Source organism: Pinus tabuliformis, chromosome 2_1, assembly GCF_031772625.1.
Source record: "Pinus tabuliformis cultivar Carrire ecotype Pingquan chromosome 2_1, CPIR1, whole genome shotgun sequence".
Taxonomy (NCBI): Eukaryota; Viridiplantae; Streptophyta; class Pinopsida; order Pinales; family Pinaceae; genus Pinus; species Pinus tabuliformis.
In genome coordinates this window covers 202,771,792-202,779,764 of record NC_142299.1, presented here as the reverse complement: position 1 = coordinate 202,779,764, position 7,973 = coordinate 202,771,792, and the positions used below count along the sequence as shown (strand labels likewise).

Below are 7,973 nucleotides of genomic sequence, written 5' to 3'. Positions count from 1 at the left end.
AAGCTAAGGAAGTTGTAACTGAATATTTATTAGGATAAAAAATCAATCGTTCTAATACTTATGTTGCCACAGAGAAAAGAGGAGAAATAAGAAAACAACACAAAATATCATTGAACCGACCAACTTTTCCCATGAATTCGATGGTATTAACATCTTATGAAATGGATTCAAAAGAAGTGCATGGAAGCACAAAAGATGAAATTCTTCTTAAAAGATGTGTAAGAGAGCAGGGAAAATAGAAACAATTTTCCTTCCAAAGAGCCTAAATCAATTTGTGGTTATGTCCCATCATAAAAAAAAATGACAAAATGTCAAAGGCATACAGAGATATACCATCCCTTATAGCTACCCCTCCAACAAAGACAGAAGTCTAGTAGACAAAAGAGTAGTTGCAAGACTGTAATGAAGTGAAATAAATAAAAACACATATCTAATGGGTTCAACGGAAGCCACAGTTCAATATTTCGAAAACCAAGTTACAAATAACATTCATTACAAAGCATATTAGTAATTAATCAACACAGTGATAGTTACAAAATACTTATCTCCAATGAAAATAATGATTGAATAGGGACAATGACTCTCCTCCCAGCTTTAGGTAGACTGTAGACATACCTTTCTCATGCAGTTTCCACCCTCGAGCTAGACTCCAAGGCATAAGGGGAATGCTATTGGGACCAAAAGCTATTGTAAATTGAACCCAAAATTTCAGAGGCACCACGAGACAAGTCGAGCTCCCTCCTCTTGGTTGAATGCACCCTATCCTGCGTCGCCTTCCCCTCAAAAAAATATCTGGTCCTATCCTCCCTCTCTCCCCATTGAATTCTGCACCTGCTCTTCTTTTTCAGCCTGGCCAAAATGTGTGAGAAAATCAATGCTTCCCATCTTTCCATTCTATTTCCAATTTTTTGTGTAGTTGGTTTGATTGATTTTTTTTTTTCTTATATGGCCTTATTAGCCAATCACATAGTAAGATTGTTATCAATTACACATCACAATCAAATCAACATCTTCACGAGTTTACCTTTATTTTTAGGACATGAGCATTAGCCATAGTTACCATCCTGCAACTACAATTTTTAGCATTTAATATACAACCCTTGTTCATAGAATTTATGAAAATCAACCTCTTTGTTGAGACTATTCTTAAAGTCAACAACTTATAAGGATTCAACCTTTTTATTATGGCCAGTGGACATGTTACTTGCAGCCTTCTACCATGTTAGTATTCACATGTAATCTCAGGCTTGAAGGTTTGTCCGACTAATCTCAATAACATAACCAAAATCATTCTTAACATAATTTAAAAATGAGAAACCCCTTCCTTTTATTTTCACTTCAATCTCAACGTAACAGTAACATGTTGTGGCAAAACCACAACCCCCCCATTTTTTTTAATTTTTATAATGATAACGGGGACCCTCTATGTAAATTCTTGTCATATTCGCCCTTTAACATTTTCTTTTGGTTAATTATGTGACATTTTTGCAATTTTTGTTTTCTTCTAATTATGATTGCTTCATTGCATTCAATTTTTCACTAATTTTCCATTGGTTCTCGTTTCATCTTATTTGGACTCATGATTTGCAAATGACACCTATTCAAAGTTCTGTTAATTTTCACTGTGTGGGCTTATAAATTACAAAATGTATTTTAATAAATTTTGTATATTAATTAATTAATTAGTTTTAACAAATTAGGATTAATTCATAAAATCTAAGTTAATTAGGCTAATTGTATTTTATTTAAAATAATTAATTATTATTTAATTTTTTTGTTTAATTTCCCGGAATCTCGGAGTGGTATTTTAATTCCAAAAAAAAAACAACAACATAATAGATCTAGCTGCAGTTTTATGCAATATAATGGCTGTAATATATTATATTATTATTATTTAATGAACTAGCTGTAGTTTTATGCAATATAGTGGCTATAATATATTATATTATTATTATCCAATTTTAAAGTGACAAGGAAGCCAAACACCAAATTGATGTATAAGACCTACTTACAACTATTTGATTACTAAGTCTACAAAGACATACATACTCTACCCCTTTAGTTTTGAACCTGTAACCTCTTAAAAAAACACATACTCTTAACTATTAAACCCACTCAAACTATATATATAATAAAAAAAAATCCAATCCCATATAAATCTCGGCCTCTCCTTACCCCTCCCCTTCCTTTCCCAACTTTCCGACCCGCTCTACTCCTTCCTTATACCTCCCAAAAAGGCTCACCTCCTTATCCCTCCATTTCCCGGAACTCCAGTCTTCCCGGAACTCCGGTCTTCCCGGAACTCCCTCATCCCAGAACTCCCTTATCCCATGACCATCAACTTATATCTCCCAAGATTCTTCACCCATCCTCGTTATCACTACCATTAGTTATAACTCCTCTTAAATTCTTCAAATACCTCCCACTTCGAATTCCTCCATGGCCCATTTAAAAAGCCCAGCCAAAGCCACTTTGTTGAATATATTATATATATATATATATATATATATATATAAATTCATTGTTTTTTTTAAATTTATAATTAAAATTTATTAACATGGTTCAAAATTAGGATTTTAATTAAAAATGTCTAAATTTTTGCATAAGCATGCATTTTTCAGCAAATTGACAGTTTTGATACTTTGATTTTGGAAGCTAATATTTTGAGTTTTATTTAACCAAATTAGGTCCAGGATGGTGTGTTGGAAAGCTAGAAACGAGGTGACCAATCTTGCAACATGAAATCAACTGGATTTGAACATTTAATGAGCCTAAAATTTAGCTGAAAAATGGGTTTCGAAATTATCACTAAAATTATTTTGGGAATTCATTTTGGAACATTATCATTTGCTAAGAATTTCTGGATTTAATAACAATCAACATGAAGCTTAGATTCTTTTTATTTTATTTATTTAATTAAGATTTAGTTGGATGATTTGTTTTCCCAATTTTGACATTTCATTTTTTATGTGCAAAATCTAATCATTTTGTTTCAATTTTGATTGGTCATTGACACGAGATTTGTTAGAGAGATAAGGCAAAGAAGAAGATGAGGATTTGCAGCCTCAAAATAGATGGATCTTAACCACTCCCAACAACTCTCCATTTTTTAGTAGATTTTTGTAAATTATAAATATCAGCCTCGAGAATAAGAAGTGGGGCATCTTCTCTGCATTTTGAATGCTCTGAAGCACTTTTGTTAGGGGTTTTTAGTTGTAAGAAGGGGGGTACTCACACCTGAGTACTTTGGGGATTTTTCTCTCAGGAATTAAGTTCTGAATATGTGAAACACTTTGGGTAGAAATCACATTAGGAAAGTTAGGTCGACGGATTTTTCTCTCATGAATTAAGTTTTGAATATTTGAAACACTTTTAGTAGAAATCACATTAGGAAAGTTAGGTCGATAAGTTTCGAATGAACCAACCAGCGTGGTTCATCATCAGGACATGATGAAGAGTCAGATCATAGCAGCTAGTTAAATCACCAGGACAAGATGAAGAATCAGATCATGGGAGCAAGTTAAATAGAATGACAATGACAAATCCATCTAATGACTATAAAGAAACAACTACTTTTGATTGGGTAAAAAATAAAAATAAAATAAAATTAAAGATAAAAAAATATAATATTTAGTTATAATTTAAATAATTATATAAATTAAAATCTTATTTGACTTGGGGGATTATAACGCACTTCATAGATGGAGACGAGAGATAATTATTAAAATAATGAGAAACATTATTATTGTAAGAAAATTTCTTAAATCTAACCTCGTCAGTTAAAGTAGAAATATAGAAAATTATGATTAATAAAATTATAATAAATAAAATTATAAAATAAAGAATTAATTTAATTTTAATTTAATTAATTCAGTTTTATATATATATATATATATATATATATAGAGGTTAGGGATAATAATTAAAATAAGGGAAACATTATTTTTATAAGAAAATCAACCAAATAAAACTTCCTAAGTTAAAGGAGGAATATAAAAATTTAAGATTAAAAGAAGAAAAAAAGAAAAGGGAAACAAAGGGGAATCAATAACCCATGGAGAGAAATAAGAAGAAACTAGAATCAAGGAGATAAAAAGGGAAAAAAACAAGGAAACCAACAAAACCACTAGACCAAGACAAGATTGAGAGAATCCCGAGGAAGCATAATGTTCCCTCAACCTTTAGACCCCTCAACACCAATAGAAGTTTCTTAAAATCTATTAAAGACCCAATGAACCCATTGGATATGAAAGGTGTTTATGTCATCTCGTGTTCTTGTGGAACCTCATACATTGGTGAAACTAGTCGGTCTATAAATCAAAGGATTAAGGAACACGCAACCAACATCAAGCATGGGAGGACCCACTTTTCAGCTTTGGCTGAACATGCTGAGAAGACAAAGCATCATATATTGATTGAGGAAGCTAAGGTTATTGCAAAGATTTCTCATTTTCATCACTGTAAGTTTAGGGAAACCATTGAAATTGAGAGGAGATCAAGTAATATAAACATGGATGACAGATGGAAAATTAGTAGTTGTTGGATTCTTGCCCTTTCTTCTTTGTTCTTTATCCTTCTTGGTCTAGTGGTTTTGTTGGTTTCCTCTTTTTTCCCTTTTTATCTCCTTAATTATGGTTTCTTTTGATTTCTCCCCTTGGGTTATTGATTCCCCTTTGTTTCCCTTTTCCTTCTTTATTTTTTTCATCTTAATTTTTTATATTCCTCCTTTGACTTAAGAGGTTTTATTTGGTTGATTTTCTTATAAGAATAATGTTTCCCTTATTTTAATTATTATCCCTAGCCTCAATTTATGGAGTGTGTTATAATTTTTATATATATATATATATAGAGAGAGAGAGTGTGTCAAGGGAATAGTTATTTTTCTAGAGTTTTAATTTATATATTTATATTCAATTAATTAAATTATAACTAAGATATTTAAAATTATCTTTAATTTTAATTAGTTTAGATTAATAAATAATATCAATATTTATTTAACTCAATTAATAATAATAATAATAATAATAATAATAATAATAATAATAATAATAATAATAATAATAATAATAATCTTTATTTTATAATTTTATTAATCTTAATTTTCTATATTCCTCCTTTGACCTAGGAGGTTAGATTTAATTAATTTTCTAATAAAAATAATGTTTCTCATTAGATTATCCTAGCCTCCATCTATGCAGTGTGTTATAATCCCCCCGTGTTATAATTGCCCCCCCCCCACACATTCTTAGTAAAGGCAAATGTTATTTTTCTAGGATTTTAATTTATATACTTATACATATTTAATTATTTAAATTATAGCTAAAAGATTAAAAATAAATATTATTTAAATTATAGCTAAAAGATTAAAAATAAATATTATTTAAATTATAGCTAAAAGATTAAAAAAATTATCTTTAATTTTAACTAGTTTAAGATTAATAAAAAATAATATCAATATTTATTTATATACATTTAACTTAATTATTTAAATTAAGATTAAATTAATTCTTCCCCTTTTTTTACCCAGTCCAAAGTAGTCTTTTTTTATAGCCATTTCCTTATAGCCGTTAGATGGATTTGTATTTCTATTTAACCTACTGCCATGATCTGATTCTTCATCTTGTCTCGATGATGAACCACACTGGTTGGTTCGAAATGTGTTGACCAACTTTCCTAATGTGGTTTCTACCAAAATTGTTTCAAATATTCAAGATATGGATCACAGAAGCCTGAATTTGAATTAAGTTTTGTTAGTGAGGCATGGCTTTCACTTTTGTAATTATTATTCCCACTAGCGAAGCTGATTACTTTGGGAGAATTATCGGAGGTCGAATTGGGAAACATAGCAAAGAGACCAGGTTTTATCACTTTGTATTTAAAATACTTTTATTTTGAATGCAAATTTTATCTTTTTGATGCCAGATCTGTGTGAAATGATTTTCATATTGAGGGTTGTTGTTTGATGTGAGGATGAATGTCTTTTGGATTAGCTATCTAGTTCATTAGTGTCATAGATTTGTTGTTAATTTTCTCTTTTTTCTTAAGTTCTTAAATCATATTTCTAAGTAACTATTTACCCAAAAATTTGCTGTCAAAAATCAATTTAATTACTGTTGAAATCATGTGAACTTCCCCCCAGTTGTAATAGTTTATCTTTCATTAATAATATGCTTCCAAACATAGCATGTTTTATAATCATAACATAATCTATGAGAACTATTTCATTAGTTGCATATTCATCATAATAATCATGTTGTCTCCAAGTTGTTTTTCATCAGCACACTTGATGGCTTCTATGGGAAAACATTTTGAGAGGAACGTTTGGATTTTGTTTTTGATAAAAGTATGTTTTCTAAAACTAGGAATATGTTAATGTTAGAAGATAATAATATTATGTTTTTATGATTCATTGTAGGTTTCTCCCTCTTCCTTACATACGAAGAATGCAAACATTCATCTTGTTGGTCCACACCAGAATTTTATGAACCCTATGATGATTCATTTGCACTTGCAGACGCCCTACTTGCTGATCAGGTTCATCTTGAGGAAGTTCAATCAAGCTAGTGTTTAGAAATTCAACATGGGAGTGGATATGTGATAACATAATTGGTATTTATACTTGGGGAAGGCACTAAGATCCATTATCTTGCTACTAACATTAGCTCTGTAGCTATTGAGGTTACAAAGAAGATCCCTGAAGCTTATGGTGTGCATGCAGAAGTAATTTTTACTGATCTTGCATCAGGTCTAGACAAAGGTCTAACTGGAATAGTAGATTCCATGGTATTCAATCCTCCTTATTTAACTACTTCTGAGGAGGATTTTGGTGGTGAGGGAATTTCTACTACATGGGTTGTGGAGAGCATGGGCGTACCATCATAGACAGGACACTAGTAATTGTAAACAACCTCTTATCTAGCAAGGGTTTTGGCGTGTCACGTTAACTGAAAATAAACCTTCTGAAATTTGTTTGATCATGAAACAAAAAGGATTTACATCTTGAATTATAGTCCAGAGGTCCACAAAGGTATAAGGCCTTCATGTGCTTAAATTACCGCATGATTTGTTGTCCTCTGAGATGATTCTAGGTTAATTAATCATGCCAGAGCATCTAAAAATGTTTTGTTTGTTTTAAAGTTTTTTGGATGATTAATATTATGAACAGTTTGAAAACAGGTGCTTGAACTTTAAGACTTCCCAAATAGAATAAAAGGGTTGTTTATTTGTCTAAAATAGTTAACTGATTTTAATTGGGTGAATAACAGAGTCTTAAAGAGTTACAACTTACTAAATATTCAAACAGAATATTAAATTGGTTATAAGAAGGAATGCAAGTAAACAATGTTTTCCTGCTCAACAAAATGTATTTAATCTAATGCAGATTGATGTGACAATTTATAGATATAGAGGAGTTTATAATAACAAATAGTTTTATAAACTATTCTCTAATTATTATTTATAACTTCACAGGGGATTTAAGATGGATTGATATTCGGTTCAATCTTACCCAGATTTCTCCATAAATACTTAAATACATGAAGAAAAACATAATGAAATGAACACATAAGAAAAACTCACAAGGAGACAAACTATTTGAGGCAAATTTAGAATCCTTTCATTAATTTGAAGCAAATCTCTAGCTTGATTACAATTTTGCTTTGAAAGCTCATCCAAGGGTTCAACCCTTAATAACTCGAAGGAAGAGTTATTTATACAAAATGAAAAATCTTCTAGAGACATTTTTAACAAAATGCGAAAATAGTACAAAATTATAGGAATTCTAAAACTGCTGAGCGCCGGCACTATCTTTAAGGAATCTGTTGGTGATCTGGTCCCCAAAAAGTGTTGCCTAGTTGTCTGTCAGTTGGTGATGAAAGTTACTCGATAATTTCACATGGGCGATCCCACCTATCTTCACTTGGTATAGAAAGATTAACCAACTTCCTGTAGACTTCATCAACCTCAATATAATT

General features: G+C 30.6%; 1 pseudogene; it reads left to right on the top strand.

The window, feature by feature from the left end:
* Positions 1-6,286: 6,286 nt before the first annotated feature.
* LOC149199443 (uncharacterized) lies at positions 6,287-7,093 on the top strand (annotated as a pseudogene).
* Positions 7,094-7,973: the final 880 nt, after the last annotated feature.